Genomic DNA, 10,665 nt, shown 5'->3' on the forward strand with positions numbered 1-10,665 from the left:
CTGTGGAGCTGAATAGATAAACCGAGGTGTTGGTTGAGATAGATAAGAGAGAAGAGCATATCTAGTATAGGGGTAATGGAAAGGTGAAAGGATTAGAGATCATGGAGAACATGAAGAACAGGGATAAGGCAGAGGGAAGTTTGGAATAGTAAAATGTGATCAGATATGACAATTTTACAAAATCAAACATGAAAGTAAAACATTCTGGGTGATGGCAAGATCAAGGGTATGACCATTTCTGTGTTAGCTAAGGCAGAGTGGAAGAGTAGCTCATGGGAACAGAATAGATGGATGAACTGAGAAGTAGTATTTGAGGAATATGTGGAAATCCGTTAGTATGAGGCAGGAGTTGGATTGTAGAGAAAAATGCTTTTTCTTTGGTGCCAGCTTTAATATTTGTAATTTTACAACATGCGTTTTTGATGATTTTGTGGTATTTGTTCTTTTCCTTTTACACTATTGTAGTCATGTATAGTCTCCATAAATTCTTTTTGCAAGTATAGACATAGCTGTGTTTGCTTCTGAGTCTTTATGCTTCTACTCTGGACTCAATCCAGTTTAGAAAGCCATAGTCTGTCTGAAAGAATAGCTCAAAAACTCCAAAGGCTTCTCCTTCTCTAGTTCTTCTAGTCAGTCATAGGAAAAGATGCTTGCTTCCCACCTATTAGGATATTAATTTGGTGACTGCAAATCATAGAAGGTATGGATGGATTTTGACTTCATGAAGCCTAAAAAAATGCTTGTATATGTGTGTACCAGTGGCTTCTAGGCAGTCCTGTCTTTAAATCATTCCAGAAAAAGACTGTCCTTTACTTTAAAATCTTGCTCAATTTAGCTTTCCTTCCCCCAGTAGACAGTAACAGCTCACTATCATTTGTACCATATGTGAAGTCTTTAGGATTCCCATCCCCTCATCCCCCAAGTCTCATTTGTAATTGGGATAACAGATTCAGTAAATTTAGTCTTGCTTTACCTCCTTCCCCCACACATACCCAGCTCCCCTGACATTATTAATAGCTGACAATTTACAAATTGCTTCCTACTAACAAGCTAACATACCAACATAACTTAACATCTATACTTGTTCCAACTGTGAAACATTTATGATACGTGCATGTTTGGTTTTTGGTCACCAGCTTCCTGAAGATGACTGAAATCCTGCTTTAGGGCTACTTCCCCTAATGCTAAGGTTGATGTCAGAGTGAAGAGAACCTGAACCTGCTGGTGCTTCTACCTGGTGTCACGTAGTGCAGTTTATGGGCCCCTGATGGCAAAACAGAGAGACAACACACTCAAATTCCAGGATTCTAGTGGCATTCTCTTTTGGTTGTCCTGAAAGAGCTGTACAACGTCAGAGCTGGGGCCTAAGGGAAAGTAAGTAGAGTAGTGAGTGCTTCCTGACCTTTTCCAGTTTCTAAATTTGCCTTTGACACCTTGGGTGGGTGGGAAGGTAAGACTTCGAAATGAAAACAGATTCTCCAGATGAAAAAGAGAAAAGTGGCCATGGCTAGCAGGAACTCTGTGGGAGGCAAACCTTGTATTAAGTTTTGATTTGGTTTGGTATAAACTGTAATGAGGATAGTTTGTGCCAGAAGGAATTAACAGCAAGAATTTTAAAATAATCTTTCAGTGACACACCCAGTTAGATCTTTGTAATGACTTGGTTAGGAAATAGTAAGCTAATGGTAAAGTAGGCCTCTTTCTTCGTGGAGGTAAGATACTTTTTTTTTTTTGGGCTAGGCAATGGGGTTAAGTGCCTTGCCCAGAGTCACACAGCTAGTAAGTGTGAAGCACCTGAGGCTGTCTTTGAACTCAGGTCCTCCTGACTCTAGTACTCTATCCACTTAGCCACCTAGCTGTCCCCAAGATACTTTTTATTTGGTATTTTTTAGCATGTTTTAAAAATAAATTTTTATTGATGTCTTGATTTTACATTTCCTAAGTTTCTCCCAGTAACCTCTCTCCTCCCTCCCAGAGGGCCATCCTATATAACAATATATTTAAAAGAGAAAGGGAGAAGAGGAAAAAAATCTTTGCTTGATATTGATATCCTGCTTTTTTTCTACCTTACCACCTTTCTAACCTGCATCCTTGGAGGGAAATTGGGTTTTTGTTCAGGGACTTTCTGGGATAATGTGTAACTGCAACTTGGAGTCTTAAAGAGTTGCCTAGAGCACAAGGAATTTAGGTGATTTTCCCTTGGCCGATACGTGTCAGATGTCGTACTTAAACTCAGGTCTGGTTCCAAGTCGGTTTTCTATCCACTATGCCACACGTATATATGTATGTATTATATGTGTGTATTGTTCCTCATCTGTAAAAATAAGCTAGAGAAGCAAATGACAAACCATTCCAGTATCTCTGCCAAGAAAACCCCAAACAGGATTATAAGAGCATCCAACAGGACTGAAAAAACGGCTTAACAACAAAAATGGATGTATGTATTAAATGTGCATATACATACATACACATAAGTATGGACATACATATTCATTTGCAGGACTTCCACAGTTTGCTATTGATTGCCTAACTGATGCCCTAATCCCAGGAACCAGTCTTGATTTTTCCACAGACCATTGAGAGTAGCGACAACTTTGAACGCTCTGGCCCTTCTGCACTTGGACAATAACTGTATGCCCAGGGGCTTTCCTCACCCTCACTTGAGCCAACTGATTTACTTACTGTGTGACCTACTGTGGTCACACCTCGAGTTGTATTCTCCCTATAAGCAGACATTACAGTTTCCTTTCTTAGGAGGCAGAATATTAGGATGCCTCTCTTGAAGATGGTGGAAAAAATGCCCAGGGAGAGATCATGGCGTAGGCTGAGTTACATGAAGCTGGTGGGAAGTGGGCTGGAACTATAGGCTTGACTAGGCCTAGAACTTGAGGAACTTCCTTCTAGTTCAGGGATGAATTAGCATGTTAAGGAGAAAATGTTATAGAATACGAGTAGGACTATGGAATTTTACCATGTACACAAATGTACTCAGAGTCAGTTCTTTCCCTTCCCTCATTTGCCTTTCCAGCTGTCTGTGCCTTGCCTGTCTTTGGGATGGGCCTAGTTATTAACCATTGAATTATATGAACTGTTCCTACAAGTCTACCCCCAAGAGTCCACCTGGTTCTTACTTATACAAGTTTTGGTGTTGGGGGACTGAGGTGTATACCCACAACTATTCAATAACTAACAACAACACTAATAATAATAATAGCCAGCATTTATGTGGCGCTTTAAAGGTTCCAAAGTGCTTCACATGTTTTACTTATTTGATCCTCCCAATGACTCTGGGAAATATGTGCTATTCCCATTTTACAGACAAGGAAACTGAGGCAAGCAGAGGTTAGCTGATTTGTCTAGAGTCACACAACTAGTCTGAAGAAGTGAGTTCTTCCCAATCTTATCCATTGTACCACCTATCTACCTGGGTAGTATTTATGAAAACTGGTATCTTAGTAGATACCAGAAGATAATTTTCTAAAACCCTATCATTTATATAATGCTGCAAAATGCTTTTCCCCATAACAATTCTGTGGGAGAGATGGTGCATATATCTCCAATGTGAAAAGACTAAGGCCTAGAGATTGTGATGTGTCAGTGTAAACTTGAGTTAGTTTAAGCCTGGATTTGAATTCAGGTTTTCTGACTTGGAGTTCAGTTTCCACTCTACCACAATGCCTCTTAGCATCCTAATAAAATCAGTAAGGACCCAGGACTCATCTTCTACCCTACTGCCCATCTCCCTCCATACCAGCCACCAGTCCAGGGCTAAAGACCTCTTTACCTCCATCCTTCCCTCTTGCTGATAATCAAATCAGCATCACTGTTGGCTTTTTATCTTATCTTACTTCATTTATTTATTTATTTATCTATCAATTCATTATTTATTCATTTACTCATTCATTCATTCATTCATTCATTCATTCATTCATTCATTCATTTATTGCTTAGGCAATTGGGGTTAAGTGACTTAGCCAGAGTCACATAGCTAGTAAGTGTCAAGTGTCTGAGGCCAGATTTGAACTCAGGTCCTTATGTCTTCAAGGCCAGAGCTCTATCCACTGTGCCACCTAGCTGCCCCTTACTGTTGGCTTTTTAAAAGGGTTTGGCAATCAGCTTATTTTGGCAATCTCTTATTTTCTCTGTCATTGTGGATTTCAGGCTGCCTAAACTGAAGCTGTTTTCTCAAGCTATAATCCCCTAGACTTGTAGCTATGGCAGCCCTATACTTTCTGTGTTCCTACCCCACTCTGCTCAGTCCTTCCACTATGCCCTCTCCAGACCCCATGTTCCATTGTTAACACATGTCCACTGCTTAGAAATTACTTTATGAATATTTTGTATTTTATTGGCTATGCACAGGCATTCTTCCTGCCTAACCATCCTTACCCAATAATTTGTTTCTCAAAGTTAGGGACTTTTATTTTTGTCTTTGTACCCCAGAATCTGGCACATAGTCAGTGCTTAATACATGTTTATTAAATTGAGTTCTCCAACTATTTCACTCTGTCACTTGTAGTGGTAGCCATTACCCAAAGGAATTCATGTTTTTGCCCTTCTTAGGTCTTCCTCACTTCCCTTTCATTATCTACACAAGTATATAACTGCCCACATCCATGTCCATCAGAACTTGAGCAGGCCTATGGGGAGTAAGGTATATCCCATTATGATTTTTACTTCCCCTGAAGTTTCTGTGGCGTTACTGTGTTTTCTGTAGTATTTCTTCTGTACTTTTCTGTATTGCTTCCCAGGACCTGTAAACCTGTGATTTTCCACTCTGAACAACCTGTTAAATGAAAGTAGTCAGTTTTCCCCTTGAACCCCAGGAATCTGGTACCTAGGGGAAATAATGGAATTGAAATCTTCAGTCTGATCAGGATCTCTTTGTGCATAGTTGAGGAAGGGGTGGTTCCCAGAATACCACTGAACCTTGAGGCAAGTAGTACTAGGTCATTTGGAGAGTTTCTTTGGGAAGAGGCTTCTAGGATTGCAGGGGTCTAGAGCATGGTCTTACTCCTCTTCTCTCAGCCAAACAATCTCTGCAGGAAGTAATTCCCCAAGGCTGAAAAAGGGAGGCAGCAGTGTCCCATGTGGGAAGGCCTGGATCTCAAATCAGTCATAGTTTTCTGGAACATCTGCTCAGGGAAGAAGAGCCAGCCTTGCCTACCCCCTTGTACTTAAAGTTGAGGTTGTGATAGCCCATGCTTGGAACACTGCTCTTCTCTAGGTGATTCTATAAGGCTATGGATGGCATACCACAATCTTCAGAAGAATCAAAATTGCAGATGCCTTAAAAGGCAATGGAAAAATGCACATTGGGTATAAAATGTCTGTAATAAACGTCCAGTGATAACTTGAACTGAGAAGTGGAAGGATCAAAGAAATGTATGAATAGAAAGTAACAGGGAAGTCATAATAAGAGGGAGGGTTAACAGATATTGCATTATTATTTAGAAAAACTTGAAAGAAGCAAAGAAAGACATCCAAAGGGTTGGGTTGATCCTCTATGGAAGAGGATTTATCAAAAGACCTGGACAAGACTTGCATAGGATAAGAATTGGAAGGAATATAATGTGGCTCAATTTTGAGTGTCCACGTTAATCAAATCATACTCCACTAAAGTAAGATTTACTTTAAATATATTAAATAAAAAATTTCTAAAATCAATTTTTGATTGTTTTAAGTCATTACTATTATGCTTTCATTAATTAAGTGCTTTTTAAATGATTTTAAAATAAATTTTTATTAATACCTTAAAAAAAGAAAGTTGAGATTGTACACTGTCATTGAAGCAGTTCCCAGGTTACCACGGGCAGCAGGAGCAGGGTTAACGAGGCTGAGTTCTCTGCAGTGCCTCCACAGTCCTGGGCATTTTCCTATAAAAATGAGGGGAGGAGAGATAGTCAGTGATATCCCAACTAGAGGGTCCCCCTATAATGGAAAATTGTGTCATTTGTATTTCAATAGAAGGCTTTGTACCTTCACTGTAATACAAGGGATCATAGGATTTAGAGCTAGAAGGGACCTTTACCCTAAGAAAATTTATGACAAATATTCATATGCCATGGAAAATAGAACTTTCTACTTTATACAAATGAATTTTTTTGAGTATTGTGCTAACCCTTCTTCCCCCTGTCTTTGTGTCCCAGGCACTTGCCTGGCTTTCCCATCTCCAGTTCCAAAGGAATTCACCATCTGTGTATTATTATCTCCTTAAACAAAGCATTCTGTAGTGTATTCCAAAGCCAAATAAGAGAACACTTATCAGGAACTTGATAATTGTCTTCAAGTGTATGCTGTTTATCTCTTAGAAGACAAAATTGGGGAAAATGGATGGAAATGACAGAAAAATGGATTTTGACTCAATAAAGGAAAAACTTCCTAACCATTAAAGCTGTCCAAAAGTAGAATGCCATGTTTCACCACATAATTGTTGCACCCTGTTTTTTCAGTCCAAAAATTGGTTTTTCACCAAGTAATCATAGCATGGTATGATTCTTTTCGTCACGCTGCTTAAAAGGTAAGCAGAACAGCAATGTATTCACCAGTGGCATATGGATATGTATTTATATCTTGTGCATTGCAAGCAGCAAGCCTAGAATTCTCATTGCACCCGCATTGTCAGTATATTTTGGAAAGGCAACTTATGTGGTTTGTTTAGAGCACTGCAGTACCAACTGTATTGTCCCTCAACCCAGGGAAGAGCCATAGATGCAAAGGGAGGGGGTGGGCAGGCAAAGCTGCCATGAGTAAGTCACAGGATATGGTAAGACTTGTCTCATCCCATGCTAATTAAACTGTGTAGTTCATCTGCCAGCGATACAGTTTAGTAACAAATAATTTTTAAGTAATACCAACACATATTTTTAAAACTTCACATAATGGTCGCACTCCACTTTTTGGCAAAAAAAATCTGGCATAAAATATGCTGTGATTATGTGGTGAAATACAGTAAGCTGCCTTTTTTTCTTTTTGGTCCAAATCTGTGATTTCACTCTTGTAGGATATTCTGTATGAGGAACTCAGTTGCGAATCAGCAGTTGTTTTTCAATTTACTTAGTCTTAGAGTTGCTTGGGGCCCCCTGTCACCCCAGGAGGATATTTGGTGATACTTGAACCCAGCTCTTCTTGATTCCTAGGCACCTCTCTAAGCCTTGTTGTCTTTCATGTGATATAAATTCTAGAGAAGTGAATTCTGTGAAGAAGTGAATTTTGGAGTCTTCAAGTGGAGTTTGAGCGGCCACTTGTAACGGATGTTGGGGGCTCCTGTTTGCCTATTGATTGAATTAGACAGCTAAATTCCTTCTAACTCTGAGACTGATGATAGGATTGATTAAATAGAAATTACACTTGGATTATCAGTAGTTTTGAGTTATTGATACTCCTGATCCTTCCAAGAGCTGCACAAATAAACAGAATTGAGGGTTGCAGACCAGGGAAACCTGGAAGCAGCTGATTTCTTGCTAACTTCAGGATCAGGCTCAGGGAGACTTGGTGTATGTATTATGTACCAGCATACCTTCTAACCCTTCTTTTTCATACATCTGTATGGGAACAGAGGTATACTAATATGCACAAACATTCATGGATGAATGCATGCACATATACACATATTCTTCACAAGTTCATTCACATACATGAATGCATGTGCATGACCATATATCCAACATCACATCCCTAGCCGAGAATTCCCTCAGCAAATGGAATTTGATAGAGAAAAATTACAAGATCCTACCACCCATCTCCTATTTCCTGTTGGCCCTACCCCAGGGCCTTCTCCAGCACTGGGCCCACTTTGCACCATTGTCTCCTAATTGGGCTCCCATTCTTCCTCTTGCTTCTCCTTTTTGTTAGGATATGACATCACCTTGAGGGAGGACCTTGAACAATCTAATTGCCTGTCACTCTCAGTTCTCTCCAGCTGCTAATACTCTTCCTGGACTCACTCCTTGATAGTTAGCATACTCCTACCTTCCTTCTTTTACTCTGTCCATTCCAGTAATTCTGGATTCCTGACTGCTAATATTCAAATGCTAGTCCCCATCCCCAAGTGCCTGCTCCATTACTTCCATCTCTCTCAATCCTACCTGACCAATGTGCCACTCTTGATGTTCCTATCTTTCCTCTGTACTCTCTGGAATTCCTTTCACCATAAACTTCTTCCTTTCTTACTCTTTCCAACTCCTAGCACTCTCCAGAGGACACTTTCTATGCTACCTTTTCCAGTTTTGGGTACACCTTCCATGCTCCCTGATTCAGTGATCAAAGTGGGAGATTTGGAATATTCCTTGCTCCCCATTCCCATTTACAGATCCTTCCCCCATGACTATCACCATAACCTCTCTTTTGAGGTTCATGCTATAGAAATCACCTAGACCAGAGCTTGGTAGCTGTTGTCTGCCAACCCCTAAAAAATTCTCCTTCGTTCTTCATTGAAGATTGCTCAGTGTTTCTCTCTGCCACAATTCCTGCCCTCATACTAAGGAATTTTAACATATGTTTTGGTGCTCTCTCAAGTACCCTAACTTCCCAGTTCTTCAATGTAATCAGTTGCCACGAGCCTTCGATACACATGGAGATGATTATACTCTTAATCATGTTATAACCCACAAGTGTTCTTCATTTTCATGAACTCCAAAGTTTCTTTATTTCTTTATTGAAGAAAATTTTCTAAAACCCCATCATTTATATCATAATCTTTTATTGTTAAATGTTTTCCTATGCCATATTCTAATTCCCTTAACCATATTCTTCATCCTCACTGTGACCTACATTTCTCCCACCCCTCAGTTCCTGCCCAGGCATCCCCACTGCAATGGCTGTACTCTCCTCCCTTACAATTCTCAGCCCCTTAATACAATATTACACGATTTTCTGGTCTGGAATCCTTGTACTCCCACCTTTTTATTGCCAATCATGCCTTACCAAACCACACCACTGGATTATTTCCCATCATGGGCTAATAAATTGAACTGGAGAAAGTCATTAAATGGTGCTGATTGAGTATTCTACAGATTTATGATATCTAATCTCAATGCAGCAAAGCAGTTCTACAGCTCTGTAACTGATTTTCTATCCTACTCATCATAATGGCTCTTCCAGACCTTTTTGTTTCTAGTCAAGTCTCCTAGGACTCCCTCCCCTAACCCCCTTGCTTCAGATTTTACTCAGAATTCAGTGAAAAAATTGAGGTCATTAGTTGGTACTTCCCTTTTCTCTCTTCCTGTCATTTCATATCACTCAGACAACTTTTCCTACTATTGCTTCCTTTACTCCTGTCTTGAATGAAGAGATCTCCCTTCTTGATAAGACAAATCCCTTGATGTGCCCCCTTGATCCCATCTCTTCCTGTCTTCTTTGGCAGATTGCTTTCACTCTTTAATTTTCAATCTCTGTCTCTTGACTCCTTCCCTTCTATGTACAAATGCACCCTTATCTCTTCCATCCTTAAAAAATCCTCTCTTGATCTTACCATGCCTGCTGGTGACCATTCTATATCTGTCCTTCTTTTCTCAGCTAAACTCCTTGAAAAAGCCATCAATGTCAGCGGGCTAAGCCATCTATGTTAGCGGGCTCCGCTTTTATTTTCACTTTTCCTCTTCATCTTCTGTAATCTGGTTTCCATCCTCATCATTCAACTTAAACTACTCTTTCCGAAGTTGCCAATGATCTCTTAATTGCCAATTCTAATGGCAGCCTCAATCCTCATCCTTCTTGACATCTCTATAGCATTTGACACTGTTGATCAGCTTCTGGAAACTTTCTGCTCTTTGGTCATCATTGCATTGCTCTCCTGGTTCTTCTACCTATCTTACTTTTCCTCAGTCTTCTTGGTTTTCATTCATGTTAGCTCAGTAATTATGGGTCCCAAAGCTTTGCCTTGGGTTCTCTTCTCTTTTCCCACTATAGTATCTTACTTGGTGATCTCATCAACACCCAAGAGTTCAAATATAATCTCTATGAAGATGAGTTCCAGAGCTCTATACACAACTATAGTCTCTTTCCTGAACTGTAGTTCTGTAGTACCAACTACCTAGTGGATAAAATTGGATATACCATAGGTATCTCAAATGTGACATGTCCAAAACAAAAGTAATTTCCCCTCTCCAATTCTCTACCCAATTTCTGCACCTTTTCCCAAAATTCCTTATTATTGTTGAGGGTTCCACCATCCTCGTTAACTAGGGTCACAACCTTGTTTCTATATTTGATTCCCTCCTCTCACTCACCCCACGTGTCCTGTCCATTGCAAAATCTTTTTGTTTTTACCTCCAAAACAACTCAGTATATATCCTCTTGTTCCTACTCATACAGCCACCAATGTAATTCAGACCCCCATCACTTCTTGTCTGGACTTCTAGTTGGTCCTCCCTGCCTTGTCTTTCCCATCCAGTAAACTCTGGTTATACTCAATAGACTCCTTATTACTTCCATGATCAAATATAAAGTCTGCTTTTTGGCATTTAAAGCCCCATTCTCCCCTTCCATTTCTTTGCTTCTCTCCATAAACTCTATGGTTAGCTAGACTGGCTTATTTGCTATTGCTTGAACATGACACTGCATCCATCGTTTCTGTACTTTTGCACTGGCTGTTCCCCCATACCTGGAATGCTGTCCCTCCTCATCACAGCCTCTTAGTATCCCTGGCTTCCTTCAAGGTTCAGT

The sequence above is a fragment of the Phascolarctos cinereus genome, unplaced genomic scaffold, assembly GCF_003287225.1.
Source record: "Phascolarctos cinereus isolate Bilbo 61053 unplaced genomic scaffold, phaCin_HiC Scaffold_1;HRSCAF=81, whole genome shotgun sequence".
Lineage (NCBI taxonomy): Eukaryota > Metazoa > Chordata > Mammalia > Diprotodontia > Phascolarctidae > Phascolarctos > Phascolarctos cinereus.